At 35.3% G+C, this 17,909-nt stretch overlaps 1 pseudogene across 1 annotated transcript; it reads right to left on the reverse strand.

The window, feature by feature from the left end:
- Positions 1-15,608: 15,608 nt before the first annotated feature.
- On the reverse strand, positions 15,609-16,331 carry LOC307175229 (PEST proteolytic signal-containing nuclear protein-like; annotated as a pseudogene). Its single transcript has one exon. The product of its transcript is annotated as a PEST proteolytic signal-containing nuclear protein-like (transcript).
- Between the last annotated feature and the right edge of the window lie 1,578 nt (positions 16,332-17,909).

The raw sequence follows: 17,909 nt of genomic DNA on the forward strand, positions 1-17,909 counted from the left end.
TATAACAGAAAAGTTAGATTCTGTGATTCTGATCTCTGTGAAATCTCACTAGCACATTTTTAGGCTATTCTCAAAAACATGGAAAACTTACTCACTTTTGGCTACTTTCTCTTACCTTTCATTTAAATGCCATTAAATCTTCTAGTTAATAACTATTCACTATTTATCTACAGGATATAGAATAGTATACTAATCTTTCATAGTAGCACATTTAAAAAATAAATTGAATGACACTACAATTGCTAAGTGTCTAAGTAGGCCATCACATTGGGCCAACTATGGCCCAGGTTGGTACAAACCATTTTTTTTCTGGCTTATCACAACCATAAGAATACAGCCAGGCCACAGGTCAGACCCAGTTCAAAAACATGGAATTTGGGGGTGGGGACCAAGCCATGGAATGGATATCCACTATATATCATGTCCAGGGTGAATTTGTGCAGAAAGACTATGGCATCTTCAGGTTAATAACTTTAACAAGTCCCTTGATCCTACAACCAAATGGACGTACACCTCAAGGCCATCCAGTGAGCAAATCTTTCTGACCTGTTCCACATCAGAGATAGAAAAATTTGGTGAGAAAGGAAAGAAAAATGATAAGAAACTAATGTTTTCATTCTAAGCATTCAACCATCTAAGTCCAACAATAAATTAGTGACAAAAAATATTAATCTCCAATGTGAACACCAATGAATTGAAGCACCTAAGGATTTTTCATATCATAGAAGAAACTTGTATACTTTGCAATATTTCAAGAGCTCGAATGCCTCTTTTACTCACTGACATTAAAATTTCTTCTGGACTATGAACATTAACCAAAAATCAGCAAATAAATCAAGGAACAAATGAGAAGATAACAAGTTTAGCTATTCTTCGATATAATAAAATCAAATACTTAATTATCTGATTTAATAGAGAAGATCAATTACCAAATAAAGATTTGCATCACACAATTGTGCTTTGCCAAAGAGTTTACTACAGGCTACCTTTATTGTTTTTGCTCTTGTTAAGCAGCTTTACTGAGGCTTAGTTACATACAATAAGTTTGATAAATTTAATTATATAATTCTATAACAGATTCAATTATGTACCTACCATCACTGTCCTGACTTCAGTTACTAAAAAGTTCCCTCATGCTCCTTTGCAGTCATTTTCTGCCCCCTCTCCCTGACTTCTGGCAATAATGTACCAGTTTCTGCCTCCAAAACTTTTTTTTTCAGAATCATACAGTATAAAGCATTTTGTGTTCTCTCACTTCGCATAATATCTCTGGCCTACAAAGTTTCTGATGGGAAATTTGCAATCATTTTTGTTGTTCTGTATGAAACACTTTTTCCTCAAGCACTTTTAATATTTTCTGTTTATCACCAGTATTCATCAATTTGATTATGACTTGAGATGATTTTCTTTGTATTTGTTTGCACGTGGTCTGTTGACCCTCTTGGATCTATGGGTTTACAGTTCTCATCAAATCTGAAAATCTTTTCAGCTATTATTTCTTCAAATATTTTTCCTCTTCCTCTTCTTCTAGGACTCCAGTTACATGAAAGCCTGACTGCTTAACACTATCCTCCTTAATATTATCCCACAGGTCACCCATGGTCTTTTAATTTATTTTTTCTGTCTTTTCTCTCTGTACCTGATTTTGGATAGTTTCTGTTACTATGCCTTCCAGTTCACTGATCCTTTTTTCTGTGATGTCTAATCTCATGTTTATTTTATCAGGGTTTAATTTTTTTTCTTTCAGTTAAATCTAGACATTCTATTTCAGTCTTTTTGTTGTCTTTATTTTTTCTCCTCATCAACACAAACTTTTCCTCTATCTTCTTGAACATAGGGAGCATATTTTAAAAAGCTGTTTTTAATTAATGTCTTTGTCTATTAATGCCACAACCCATGTCACTTCTGGGTCTGTTTCTACTGATCAGTTATCCTCCTTGTCATGAGTTAAATATCCCTGCTTATTTGAATGTTGGGCAATTTTTATTAGACGCCTGACATTGTGAATTTTATGTGGTTATGTGCTGGATTTTAATATATTTCTTTAAATAGTGTTAGACTTCGCTCTGTCATGTGTTAAATTGAAATTGGTTGGATCCTTCTGTGGCTTGCTTTTTTAGGACAGATTCTGACTAGCCTTTCAGTAGCTAATACAGCCATAATATTAAGGTAACATATTTCTGAGGACTCTACCTGATGTCAAGTGTACACTGGAGTCTTTCTGCTCTGGCTCGTGAGAATGCACACACATTCCACCCCTGAATGAGCTCCAGGAATTGCTTAGCCTATTGCTTTCTGCTGCTTCTTTCTCCAGATTGGAGTCATATGACTCCAGGGGACCCCTGCAGGTCTCCAGAACATTCTCTCTATGCAGCCCCTTCCTCTCATGTACTCTGCCTCAGTCATTGTGGCTTCCCTTTTCAACTTACATCTGTCTCTTCGATTTATTGCTCTTACAAGGCTCTGCTCATGTTCTCCTCTCCATTTTGTGGCCTGAAAATTGCCTTCATGCCTTAAGCCAAAGTGAGCATAAACCTCACCTAGTTTTGTTTCATTTCACTCAAGGATCATGGTCCTGCACTTCCCATTGTTCAATGTCTGAAAACCAATGCTTTATGTATGTCTTCCCAATTTTCTATGTGTATAAGGTGGGACTATAAATATGGTCCCTGTGCTCCAAATGGCCAAAAAACATTTAAAAAATAAAATTTTATAGACAGAAATTTGAGTTATTTGTAAACTTTCAACTTTTTTCCCAGATGTTTCTCCACATAAACACCATTACTATGGTCAACTTAATCTAGGGAGATCAAGTTGCCAGTACCTGGGGGAAAAGGGAACTGAGAGTTACTAATCAAGGGGCATAAAGTTTCAGTTAGGAAGGATGAATAAGCTGTTGAGATCTGCTGTACGACAGTGTACCTATGGTCAACAAGACTATCGTACACTTAAAAATTTGTTAAGAGAATAAATCTAATGTTAAATGTTCCTATGACAACAAAATACTTTTTTAAACAGTAAATTAAAGAGATTGAGTCATCCCACTGCTTTTCTTTTAAATCATCTATGCACCATTCCTTGCAGCCCCTGCTCTAACAGTTTCCCTCCTAATAAAACATCAGGTTCCTAACATAGCGTCTGACATGATTATTTCTGCCATCCTATTTGGTATTTTGTAAGGAGTTTCACTCTTTCCGTACATTGCCACCTTCCACTTTGTGAGTGTGAATCATAATTACCCCCTTGACAACCTGTGAAACAGACAGTTATTACAAGTTTAATTTCAACTTACCTCCTGTGCCCTTTTCTTTTCCGTGACACACTGACAGTTTCACAAAAATAGTTTCTGTGAAAAGTTATTTCTACTTAGAATAAAAAGTATTCTTAGTTCTTAACTAAAATTTCAGTTAAGTGCTCTGATCTCTGCCCAAAAAAATTCTCTGAGATCTCTGATTTTATTCCTTAGTCATTTTCAAGTATATTTGCAGAGATGACATTAATATATGAATTTATGTTATCAATGGGTACTGTATTTCTTACTTCTTAGTTTATGTCATTTATTTTTATTTTATTTTCTTCCAAATGACTTGGACCATATACATGTATGAATATAGAACTATTGCTATTTAAACCCACTCAGCTGATATCTTGATCCAATAGAGAAGCCAAAAGTCTGTGACCTTTATCCTTTCATACATGTACTTCTAGGACTTATGACTAATATTTGCTTACTTTTAAAGGCAAGGATATGATTACAAAGAAATGATAGATGACTTACTGTCTCCTTGAAGACAAAGGCTATTTTATCCAACTCTCTGTATAGATTCAATGCCTGGAACACAGTTGGCCCTCAGTAAAAGTCTATGGAATTGCTTTTGTTAAACGATGCTTTAAATCAGTATTTCACAATACTGACACTATTAATGTTTGGGCCTAGATAATGTATTGTTGTATGGAGCTGCCCTATCTGTGTGTTGTAGGATGATGAGTAACATCAGTGGCCTGTATTTATTTGAAACCAGTGGCATAGTACCTTCATTCACTCCCAATCTTAACCAAAAATGTCTCCAGACATGTCTCTTGTGGGGGAAAACTTGCTGCAGTTTGAGAACTGCTATTCTAAATACCTTGATTAAGTCATGCTCTTGTATCCTATTCACTTCAAAATGTTCTAATGTATAAGTTTTCAGTATTTAAAGTTAGTAAGACACATTTAACAAGTGGATTTGCAATCAATATGATGGCCTTTATAGAATCATATATATATATTCATGTAGACGACTTTTACAACTATTTTTTTTAAAGAGCGTTTAGGAGAAAGAGAGACAATGAGAGAGAGATCCATTAGCCTACTTCTCTATAACATAGGCAAAAACAAAACAATGCAAGAGAAAACAAAACAGGAATGCAGGAAAGAAACAAAACAAAGAAACAAAACAATTACCTTCAGCTCAAAGAAGTTAAGTGGTTTGCTAACAGCTATTCAGGTTTTTAGTCATCAAAAAAGGTTTAGAATACAGGCTTGCTGATTTGCAGTCTGGTACTATTCCTATCACCGCATTGCTTGCATACTCTCTGTCCTGTATAATTTGTAACAACAATAATAACAGCAATAAAGGCTAATGTTTATCAAGCTCTTACTATCTTCCAGGCAGTTTGTTACATAATTTAAACATATTTTCTCATTTAATCTCGACAGCAACTGTAGGAGATAGGTGAAATTATCACCTGCATTTTATAAATTAATAGATTAAATAAATGGTCGGTCCAATGTTACCAACCAGGTAAATGTTATTTAATTTACATTTAGAGGTCTTTAGAGGTGCCCCCTACACCTGTATTTGTAGTATAATCACTGTCATACTTTTCCTAGTACATTTATTTATATCCTAATCAACTTTAGCCTGAAATAGACATGTCCATCATCAGAACAAACCTTATTTCTTTTCAGAAAATTCTGCCTTCACCAGTAAATAACACAGTGTTGTGCGTATTGATTCTTTTCAGGCCCTCCCAAATGTGAAGAACAGAGAATGGAAATTAATGGAAACTATCTCTGCTAAATGATTTTTAATGAACCCATTGATCCGTATTCCCAGACACAGAGATTTACTTCAGTGTCACACAAGGTCTTTGTGATTCTAGCAGACAGCCATGACCTGTTTCAAAAAGTACTGATTCACATTTTATTTTACTTGACTCTAAAACACAAATAAGTTCTGCAAAAAAAAAAAAAGTACAGCTAATATCCAGTAATGCTGGATTCATTTTGTGTGTTTTTTGTGTTTTTTTTTAATTTTTTTTATTTTTTGGCCTCACCGTGTGGCATGTGGGATCTTACTTCCCCGATCAGGGATCCAACCTGCGCCCCTGCAGTGGAATCATGGAGTCTTAACCACTGGACCACCTTGGAAGTCCCTGGATTCATTTTCTTTGGAATGTCATTTCACATTCATTTGAAAGTCAAAGAAAACAGGCCATAGAAGCATCAGATTAGGAAGGATGCAATAACTCTTCCGTGTTAGTGGGGGTCATGATGCTGAATCATAGCTGCCATGCTGAAGGTGGTTCACAAGGCATCTCCTCTGAATATTAAGAAACATGGTCTCATGGCCTAGACCTAAAAATTAGAAAAAGATAAAAGGGAAGGGGTATTGACTCCCTTCCCTTAATAAAAGCTGTTTATCATTTTCTACATGATAATCTCATGACTAATTCATTTACACACTACCCTTTTATATATCAAGCCATGGTCACGTTTGTTGCCTTTGTAATTTGTATTTTCACTGATGCCAAAAGAGCAAGCTAAAATGTTTGCCATACGCAATGTTTTCGAATTTCACATAAAATTTAATTTTCATGAATTACATTAAAAATGCTATTATGGCATTAGTAACGGCCCACAGTAGAGTATAACTAGGAAGGGAGCTGGAAAAAATTAGGCAGAAGAAACCATAGACTCATAGCAAGTGTATAGACCTTGGAAGTCAGTCTCCTCCACGGTACCAGAATCCCCTACATAATTCCTGTTTTAATATTTCCAGCCGCCTGAAAGCTTCCAGTTCATTTACTTGTTGAAAGACCCTAATTGTTAGAGAAATCTTTCTTTAAGAAGTTTTTATCTTAAACAAGACACAAAATTCCATGTGCCTGTTTCCAGAGGATAGACTGCATCTGGGCTACTAGGAAGAGGAACAGGAACGTCTGCAAATTCCTACTTAATGCCCTTTTGTTTACAAATCTTATATGCACTACTTTTATGTTCCTGTATAAGGATAGGAAGGAACTTACATTTCAATGACACAAACAGACTAAATCTTAGAGCCCCTTGCAACTCTTGGATTGTATGAAACTGAATTTTGCTATCTATTTTCTTCCAAAACATAAGAATATTTTCATGAATAGAACTGTAGTTATTCACTAAAGATAAAGAAACTGAATTATAAAGAGATTGTGGCATACAGTCAACTTATTACACATAGTAATTGTGGAGTCAAGAAGTTAACTCCAAGTGAGGCAAGAAAGAGACCATGCTCAAGGCTGGGAAGGAAAACTACCCTCATTTCCTTTTTTTTTTTTTTTCCTCTTTTCTTTTTCCTTTCCTTGAAATTCTTGCAGAAATGCCACTCAAAGAAAAGTTCCTGCCCCTTTGTATAGAATCTCATTGTAAAAAGTTGGCACACCCTATCCAAATGCAATGACAAGCATTATAATGACTTCCAACTGCTATAATGTAGTAAAAGGAAAAAAGAAAAGAAAACTCTAGTTTTTCTCTTCATGTTTCTCTTGTTACGAGAGACTCTTATTTCTGTGCACATTTTGAATGGCAAATACATGCTGGAAGCTTTCGATTTCTCGTCATTCTCTCAGTGCTAAATAAGGCACAGATTTCTATTCTGCAAAGGTACAGTTTGACGTCTCTTTATTTAGAAACCAGGACAGCATTAAGACCAACATTTACTTCCTTGATATTAATGACAACTGCATGAAATTGTTTGTGCAAAAATTAAACTTACTCTCTCCTGCTGCTATTGCTTATATGACAAAACAGTGTTAGTTTAATAGAGTGAGATATGTTCTTTTTAAAAATTTTTATTGAAATATAGTTGATTTCCAATGTTGTGTTAGTTTCGGGTGTACAACAAACTGATTCAGTTCTGTTCTTAACAAAAAGAACATCTCAGAAAACTGAATAATAAATATTTCTGTCTAATAAAACTATACTGATACCTAAAAGGCCTCCCATCTCTTACCACCCTGGAGATGATTAGATACTTGGCATTTGGGGTTCCCATTACCCAAAGAGGGTAATTGGAAAAACTGGACTTTTTATTATTGGAAAATACATCAAATATAAAGATAATAAAGCATTTTAATATGTCCAAACTATGAAAATCAACTCTGGTAAGTGCATTTCTTAATCCAAATTCTTAAATGTTTCTCATCTGTAATGTGTTTGATATGGTGGATTACAATGATTTATTTTTTAATGTTCAACAAGCCTTGCATAACTGGAATAAATACCACTTGATTATGAGGCATGTTTCTTTTTATACATTGTTGGATTCAAAATACTAATTTTTTTGAGGATTAGTGTATCTTTGGTCATGAGAGATATAGGTTTGCAATTTTACTTTCTTTTAATAGTTTTTTGGTTCGTTTTGCTGTTAAGGAATGCTGGCCTCATAGAATGATTTAGGAAATAGTCCCTCTGCTCCTATTTCACTGAGAGAGTGTGGAGAATTGGTAGCATTGTTTCCTTAAATGTTTGGTAAAACTCCTCATTGAAATCATCTGGACCTGGTGCTTTCTGTTTTGTAAGATTATTAATTATTGGTTAAATTTCTTTAATAGATATATGCATATTCAAATCATCAGTTCCTCTTTGTGTGAGGTTTTTTAAGTCTGTGTCTTTCAAGGAGTCGGTCTTTTGCATCTAATTTATAAAATATGTGTGCATAGACTTGAAATATCTTTATTATCTTTTTAATGCCCATGAGATAAATAATGATAAACACTTTTCAAATTTCAGTAGTATTGCCTGTAGCTTGACCTCTGGTAATGGGCTTTATATGCTGGACTTTAATATCCTTGAGCTGGGCAAGTACACAAGTATTTTTAAAAGAAACAGTTTACTTGCACAAAAATGATCAGTTTTAAAAGATGGTAAATGCTCTTAAGTGTTTTTTTTTTTTTTTTGTGGAAGTTATACAAATGGTGAGAATTTGAATTGTTCCCTCTTATTATAGTATTAAAATTGTCTACTTAATTTTGCAAGTTATGTTCCTGCCCTGATTTTATATACTTGGATCTATCAATGAACATTATGATACTTTAAAAAAATATGTAATCTGTGTCTTCTCTCTCTCTCTTTAAATTTTTGTTTAGCCTTATTAGAGGCTAATTAATTTTACTTATCTTTTCAGAGATGCAGCTATTGGTTTGGTTGATTTTCTCTGTTTTTCTATTTTCAATTTCATTGATTTCTGCTCTAATTTATATTATTTTTTTCTTATGCTAACTTTATGCTTAAATTGCTCTTCTTTCTCTGGTTTTCTAAGGGAAATAGATTGTTAGTCTTAGATTATTGATTTTATGTTTTCACCTTTTCCAATAAATGCATTTAAAACTGTAAATTTCCCTCTGAACGTGACTTTACTGCATCCCACAAGTTTTGATAAATTGTATTTTTATTTTTAAAGTTTAAAAACTTTTTTTAATCTCTTGAGACTTCTCTGTTGCTACATGGGTTATTTAGAAGTGTTATGTTTGAACTCCCAACATTTGGGCATTTTCCAGCTCTTTTTTTATTGTTGATTTTTAGTTTAATTTCATTATAGTCTAAAACATATTCTGAATGATTCCTAGTTTTGAATCTGTTATTGTATATTTTAAGGCCAAAAATGTGTTCTGTCTTTGCCAATGTTCCATGTAAATTTGAGAGCAATATTATTACTGTTGTTGTTAAATGGATTATTATATAACTGTCAATTAGATCAAATTGATTGATAGTGCTATTCAGGTCAACTCTAACCTTACTGATTTTCAGACTGCTTGGTGTATTAGTTATGAAAGAGTGTTGAAGTATCCAAATGTAGTAGTGGACTTATCTATTTTTTCTTTCAGTTCTAACAGTTTCTGCCTCATGCATTTTGATGTTCTATTGTTAGTTGTATACATGTTAAGGACAGTTACGTCTTGACCCTTTTATCACTATGTAGCGTCTTCTTCATTTTCGATACTTTTCCTGTTGTAAAGTCTGATTGTCTGAAATTAATATAGCAGGGCAGTTTTCCTGACAGCGAATCCTCTCAGTTGTTCATCTGAGAACATTTTTATTTCCCTGGCTTTTCTCCAGTTTTCGGAGTGTTCTTGTGTATGGGTTATGTAAAATTGCTCAGGATTTTTTTTTTTATTTCAACGATTTATTTTTATTTCTAGAATTCCAAAAGAATTTACTTTAATTTCCCTTTTCCTCATTTCTTTCTCTTCTTTTTTTTTTCTTTCTTGTTCTTTTTTCTTCATCTTTTTTATAGTGTCTTGTTCTTTCTTTATATTTGTCTGTTCATTTTTATTCCTTAAAGCATTTTAAATTTATTTATTCCTTGGTATTTTTCTGCAGATTATTTCCTCTAGTTTTTGTGATTGTTAACCTCATGATTATTGTGACAAGACCAACTACTGTGGGCACACTGATAATTGGGGCTGGTTCCACCCCAGCTGGCTGCATGGCCCTGCCTTGTGAGATTGCTGCAGGTGCACTGGTGGGCAGGGCAGGCTCTTGGTGCAACTGGTTATGATGCCTGGCAGTGTGCAAGTGTTATGAGCCAGCTGGTCGGTAAGGCAGTCTCCCCAAATGACTGGCTATGTGGCCCAGCAGAGTGCTTCTGCTGCAGGCTTACTAGTGGGCAGGATAAGCCCCTGGTGCTAATAGGACAGAGGAAGGATTCCAAGATGGTGCTGTCCAGTGCCAGTATTATGGTGGTAGAACAAGATCCTAAAAATGGCTACCACCAGGGTCTCTGTCCCCATGGGGAGTTCTAACTGACACTTGCCTCTCTGGGAATCTATCTCTGAGATCAGAAAGTGACCCAGGAGCCTTTCAAACTACTGCCTCTGTGCTAGGACTCAGAGTATGTGAGATTTGGGGCACACTCTTAAAAAGCAGAGTCCCTATTTCTTATAGCTCTCTGGCTGTCTCCGAAGGTAAGGCCCAGTGGTTTACAAAGCCAGACATTCTGGTCCTTCCTGGTGCAGGACCCCCAGGCTTGGGAGCTCTGTATGGAGCTTGGATGTCTCACTCTTTGGGGAGAACCTCTGTGGTTGTGTGATCCCTCGCTTTAATGGGTCACAAACCTGGTGATGTGAGTCATGACTAGAACATATCTCCACCCCTCCTATCATCTCACTGTGGTTCCTTCTTTATCTTTAGTCGTAGAAAATCTTTTATGTCTTCAGGTTGTTCTCATAGATAGTTGCTTTGCAAGTAGTTGTAATTTTGTTCTGCCTGTGGGAGGAGGTGAGCTCAGAGTCTTCCTACTCCACCATCTTGATCCTGCCCACTCCTGTTTCTAATTTATTTAAGTGAAGGATTATCTCTTTCTGGGGAGCTGCTCTATTCAGAGTCCCCAGTAAGGAATAAGTATTACCATTTAATTGGTGCTTTGATATGCTAATTAATGACTATTCTTTTATACTTTTAGAACAAAGACTCTATTCAATATGTTGTTAGCAGAGCTCCAGATAATGCCTGAATTCAAAAGTTACAAATGTATACTTCTTTTAAAATAATCCATACATTGTTCTTTTTTTAATTAATTCAGTTTAAACATTCCCATTAATCTGAATTAGTGAAATTTTGCCATGCACTATTGCTCTACTTACTCAGAGGTATGGCTTTGGGTAGCATATTAACCAGGAGAGAAGAAGTATAATACTTATACAAATAGCTACCTACTACTTCTTTATATTGTACACTGAGTTTAGCACTTTAAATGTACTAACTATATAGCTTAATCCTCTTATGAACCCTATGACTCCACTTCTAATATATCCTCACTTTACAAAGACTCAGGTTAAGTGACGTGCCTAATGTCACTACCTTATAAAGGGCAGAGCTAGTATTCAAATGTAGCTCTGACTCCTGAGTGAAGATATTAAACACTGCATTCTGCTGATGTGAGACTTGAATGTGAAGAATAAGGAAAGATTTATAAGTGGATATCACTCCTTCCAGGCTCAGTAAACATGAGTATATGAAAAATATCTGGCATTTAATCAGTGTCTAGTAAATATGGGTAGGAGGGAGGAATTGAAAATGGGTGCCATGAAGAAAGTCTTAGAAGTAATGAATATGTTCATTATCCTGAACCTGGTGATGGCTTCACATGTTGAACTAATCAAATTGTACACTTTAAATACGTGCAGTTTGTTGTATGTAATTTCTACTTCCATAAAGCTGTTTTCTTAAAACTGTTTTTTCCAAAGAGGTGAACATCCCCATTATAAGATTCTTCATAATGAAATAATCTGAAGAATACATGGTCCTGACAATGTTGAATTTTACCTGAGCCTTGTGCTCCCAGAAAACAGTGATAGTTATGAAATCCTCTCACCCTTTTGTCTTCCAAAATGCCTCCATCTTTTGTGTTCTGTGAAGCAGCCAACCTCAAAGGGCCACCCCGTCTTGCATGTTCCAAGAAAATATCATCCCCTCCATTCCTCAGGACTCCCATAAGCTTCATGGATGAATCCCTTGTTTACCTCCCTCTATAAAACCTTCCTTTCCTTTTCTTTGAGGTGTTCCTCATTAATGAGCATTCTCCACATTGCAAAAGCCTGAATAACATCATCTTAATTGTCTAGTGCATTTTGTCTCTCTCAGTGTCCAGATAAGTTCACAGTGGCTTAAATACACCATATGTAATTCTGATATAATACTGTGACTGGGTGGAGGCAGATACTGACTTAGCTTCAGGACAGAGTAGTATCAGGGCTCTGGGCAGTTGTTAATTGTTTATATGTCCCTCTGAGCTCCTTCTCTCTGTATTTTCAGACATTGATAGAAATAATTTTTTAATTTATAGAGGTCAATGTCCTCTCGTCATTTTTCTTTTTATCATTCATCTTTTCTCACAGCGCCTGTGCACTATGTTGAGAGGAGAAATGAGAACAGGAGTAGAAAATCCAGTCTGCCTAATGTTCTCTCTTTTATGTGGGTGAGTTTGAGGAAAAAGCTAAATGGCTGAGCATTAGTTGTGCTAGTTTTGTTGCACTCATGTCTGTAAGTCATTTAGTCCAACTACCAAAGAGACAGACTGAGATATGTTATTTTGTAGGAGGAGAACTAAAATAGCAAGTTTGAGATGGGAGTAATAACTGTTTGCTTGTAGCTTGGTCTATTAAGCTGAGCTGAGATCCTCTTGTACAAGAGACATCATTTCAGGTCAGAGTAGTCTCCAATGTCCTTTTAGGAGAAGAATACAATGTACCTCTTTTTTCAAAAAGTTATCTCTGGTCCTTCCTCTATGGCAAGAGTAAATTCCCTGGGACAGCCCATTTATAGTCTGTCATTAATTTGGTTTGAAATTTCTACTCACAAATAGGCTTAAAGACATTTTATTTACTGCCCTGAAACAAGAATATTAGTGTTATAAAATGTTACCTCTAATAAAACCACATCATTTTCTCTTAATAATTATAGCTTTGGGCACCAAAGACAACCAGCAGTAATTATTGCAACTCTCTTAGCTGTAAGCAGCAATTTCAGTTTTGTGCTGTGGTTGACCCTGATTTAGAATTGACATATAACTATGAACAAACCATGTTCAGCAGGGTGAATCCAAAATCAGAGACTTCTTCCTAAGACAACTTCTTCTAGTGAAGTACAGACTAATGTAAGAAATTATAGATGATTTACAGTCCCAACTGTAAACAATGAGAAGTGAAAGGTGAGAGTCACTGAAGTCCATCACTCCAAATCAATAATCTTTTTAATGTGCTCTTGGAATAAACAATCAAATCAGAAATAACTAAATGTATATATTAAAATAAGATGATTTGGCATGAGCACAAATACCATGAATACAGAATGGAAATGCTGAATATTTACAAACCGTATAAGTTGTTTTTTAAAATAATGAGCAATTGCGTAAATAATTACAAAACTACTGCAGAGCTATATGACATACTGGGTGCTGAGAATTTAAAAATTAAATTTAAAACCACACTAAATCGCCTTGCTTTCACATACTTTATAATTCCAAGGCAGTATAGAATCTGTAGAAAAAGAAAAACCTAATAATTTGGCCCGCTTTGAATATCACAAAGTATGACATCTACCAGTGATACATAAATAAATATTTTAATATCTAATGTTTATTATTTTATCATTTTATTTTTAATAAATTAAAAAGAAATAGAAGAAAAATGTATTTTCATCTTGATATAAAACAAATAGCAAGAGAGTAATAAAAAAAAAAAGCAATTACAGGGCTTCCCTGGTGGCGCAGTGGTTGAGAGTACGCCTGCCGATGCGGGGGACACGGATTCGTGCTCCGGTCCAGGAAGATCCCACATGCCGCGAAGCGGCTAGGCCCATGAGCCATGGCTGCTGAGCCTGCGTGTCCGGAGCCTGTGCTCCGCAACGGGAGAGGCCACAACGGTGAGAGGCCCGCGTACTGAAAAAGATAAAAGAAAAAGAAAAAAAAAAAAGCAATTACAATGTCAAAAAACCCAACAAATACAGGGTGGCTCTATTTTTGGTTCTAAAGTAACAGAACCTTAAATATGTCCCATATACTGGGACTTCCACAAAAACAAGCCCTGATTCTGGCTTTGCTGATGTCTACACAGATTTGATATGACCTTTGTGAATGTGATTCTCATGTGGTTGTCACTGTTTTCTATTATAAACAGATTAATTGGTGACATTAGCAACTTTTGAATTTTTTTCTTTAAATTATAATATATTCAACTGGGCCGACCAGTCTATCTGAAGGCTGACTCACATTCTTTACAAGTAAACTTTTAAGCATATTTTTAATGTTTGTTTTATTTTATTTTATTTTATTTAGAATTTGACAAATTTATTGGTATTTTAGTAAAGACATTCATCTCAGTCGTTTCTCCCATCTTGACCTTAAGTTAATATTTCATTTGAGTCAAGAAAAGAAAATGTAGAAGAGGGAAGTTTTTTCAACATAAACCCTAAAATAAACAAAAATGGAAAGTTTGCCTATGTTAAAGCAAGTTAAATTCATGTATCTTGATATAATTAAATCATGTAAGTAAGAACTAATAGTTCTATATGCATTTCCATTGTTTTACTTGGGGCTTACTCCAAACTCAAATGCAAGTGAACAAAGTATTAGGAATATATACAGGCTGCTTCTCTGGAATTATTACCTATTAAAAGAGTTCAGCGAGTAGGTACCACCAATCAGTCTGAAGCTGCCCCCAAACCTAACATTGTAGGAGTTTTCAAGGTAATCATTATACTATATGTTTCTTTTATGTGTGACTATGCTTTTAAAGATGTCTTTAACTGTCACGTTAAAAAAGAATTCATATACGAGACAAAAATACAAAATAAACACAATCCTACAACACATAGATTAACAAACTATATGTGGTCAAAGATTCCATAAAATATGTTTAAAGATGCATTTTCTTTCCTTTTATTTTCAGTATCTAAAATGTGCTTTTGAGAGTTCACTGGTTAATATGTATACAGTTAAAATAAACCATATTACTGTGCTAAATAAGAATTCCTATAATAAGTGCAAATCAAATTGGATTTCACAAGTTAGTAACATAAATACTTTTATAAAGTTACAGAAAGTGCATCTTTCTTATTTTCCATCCTCATACAGTGTTGCCTTTGTGTGTGTGTGTGTGTTTATACCCTTTAAAGAATAAGAACAGCCAAATATTTAACTATCATGTCCATTTAAACTTTTGGTGGTGGTTTGTTATTTTAAAAAAAACAGCTTCCTTATGATTTGCCTCCAGATCTGGTGGAAATGCTTACAGGAACTAGCTAATAACAAAAATCAAGAGAAGCACATTCAAAATATTGGTTTACTTTGGCAGCAAATGGTTGTTCTTTGAAGAGTAATGAAGGTAGCCAAGACCCTCTCAAGTGAAGTGGGCTATTTTAAATACTCAACAGTTTACATAAAAATTTTAAATGTTGTTTTTAAAGAGCTAAGCATCTGTATCCACTGATAGCAATGCAATAATTAGCTTATGATGATTTGAAACACAAAATGCCCATTAGGGGGAAAAAAAAGCTGTATTTTAATTTTATCTAATTTACTTTCTCAGTTAATAGTCCAGTAACATTTTTCTCCCAATACAATACTCCCTTCTCTATAAGGCTGTTCCTGGGAGCCAGACAGTTTAGGTAAATAAGGGAGTTAAGCTAGAGAGTAATTGCCTACAGTTTATATAGACAACTTTTTGCTTCCCTCTTAATGTGTTAACAGTTGCATGTAGTAAAATATGCAATTCTTAGAAAGGTACCATTCATTTCTGATTTTTTTATTATCTATAAGCTTTGGAAAGTAATCACATGAAACTACAAAATTAGTAAATGTCTTGAAATCTGTATATAAAACATAAATTACCTCTAATTTCAAATTCTCATTTATTAGTGTACCACTCAATCTTTAAAAAAAGAAAAGAAAAGAAAAAACGGTGGCTTCAAAAATAGTCTTATACCATTCTTTAAAAAAGAGGAAGCTGTTCCTTTTAACTTTACACCCACTCCACACCCCAGTTTCCAAACACATCATTTAATTGTCTTGGTCATGAACATTTCCAAGATGAGATTTTATATTTCACTTCCATAGCTTCTGGTTATCAGAAAACCCATGTTTTCCTTTATTGAAGGAATTTGGTCCTGCTGATGTTGGTGTATCCCTTCCAGTAGTCTTCATCCTCATCTTTGCTTCTGGAGGCATTTACTCTGGTTCACTATCCTCATCTTCCTTAAAAGCTGCTACTGCTGAAAGGGCTTTTGGAGCAAGAGTTGGAACGGTTTCTTTAGGCTTACTTGAGACAAGTTTGATGGATATGGCTGAGGCTTTCTTTGTTGTCTGACTACCTGTGGCAAATCCAAACTTGGAGATCTTTGGAGGCTTTGTTGGGAGGTCTGCAGCTTCTTCAGCGGATCGCTTCTCAGCGCTGCGACTGGAATTTCCCCCTCCATTACTGGAAGAAACAGTCTTAGTTTTCACGGGTTTTTCTGCTCCTTCTTCAGGTCCTCCGGCGGCTCCAGTCTGCTGCAGCTTCTCAGGCTTCTCCTCTCCAGCCTTCCCGTCCACCATTTTCCCCCTGCGGCTTCCAAATTTTTAGCGTTTTAATAGAAATTTTACGAAGCTAAATGTTTCTGTCTCTAAGATGATCTTTGATACTTCAATGAGCAAAAGCATCTTCCTCTTTCATCTTGGCCATTCTCCTTCTCCAAACGTTCCTCATGTCTTATATGGAGAATAATGCAGTGGTTATGAGACCAAGCTATCAAGCCAGACTACCTGATTTTGAATCTTACCTCCAAAACAATAACGGGTACTGACCCAAACTATTAATAATAATGATAACTAACATTTATTTAAAACTTACTGTTTTATTTAATTCTTACAACTCTATGAGATTAGTACTCTCATTACTCCCATCTATACATGGAAATGGAATTCCCATCTGCAAATGAGGCCCAAAATAGCTAAGTAGATGGCCTGAAATCACTCAACTAACAAGTAGCCAACTAAGGATTTGACTCAGATTTATTGGATTTCAAACCTATTTCCTTAGCCAGCCTTTTTGTATGAATAAAGGAGAAGTGGATCTCATAAATCTGCCTGAATGACAAGACAATGTATATGTTGTCCCAAGTGCATGCAGAGAGCAGTAGTTGTGTACAATCAAATTTGTTTTTTTGAGAAATAGAGCTTTCTACATTTCCTTTTTTAATACAAATCAACTCTGAAAGTAGGGTGTTAAATATTGAATTTAGGCCTTTGGTAACAAGGATAGAATATACCCTTGAAGAAAAACACATTTTCCTTAATTGTGACTTTCTGAAATTCTCCTGAGTATTTTATAAAACATCTAAATATCAGGACAGCTGTTAATTAATTTCCTGGAGGTAAATTATTGACTGCAAAACGTTGCTCTGTAGAACCTGGCCTATTAACGAGATTCTTACTGGAACATCCTTTCAATTGTCTTATTACTATGGCAAGGTCAGCAACTGCAGCCCCTTCTAGCTTCTGATATTTTCCCTTACTCCAAACCATGTATGTTGTTCTAGGAGAGATGTTCCTTGAGACTAGTTGATAGGTAGTGGCTGAATGTTAGAGACAGGTCCTCCCAAGGGTGTTAAGCAAGGAGCATCAGGAGATGCGGCCTTTTCCGCCCTCATCATTATTCTTCTGTGAAAATTCTTGTTTCTGGCCAGTGTTTCTCTCCTCCCTCTTCTCTCTTCCACTCTGTGGAACAGAAGAAAGTCTCATAGTTTTTCCCCAACCAAGTCATCTCTGAACTAAACACCCACAGTGTATTGTACATTTTATGTACAAAAATATAAAAATGAGGAAATAAAGCTTCTCTCTCTATGTCTTCCCACATTTATGATTGGCCTTTTATATTCTGTACATCTTGGCAATCATAAATCTGTGGGTTTCTAAAGACCCAAAGATCAGTTAGCACGTAAAAAGAAAAACAGACTTCACATTTACTGATTTTTTTATCACAAAGATGAACCCAAGTTCTAAGTTAAAGCAGCAGAGCTGGGTCTTGCAGAAAGAAGGGGGGAAGGAAATGAAAGTCAAGCTGGGGGACCTCTGACTGAGGAGGCCAGTGCTGGGGGGTGAGTAATCTGCAGGAGTGATTGGAGAAAAGGGGAG

Source organism: Stenella coeruleoalba, assembly GCF_951394435.1.
Source record: "Stenella coeruleoalba genome assembly, chromosome: 16".
Taxonomy (NCBI): Eukaryota; Metazoa; Chordata; class Mammalia; order Artiodactyla; family Delphinidae; genus Stenella; species Stenella coeruleoalba.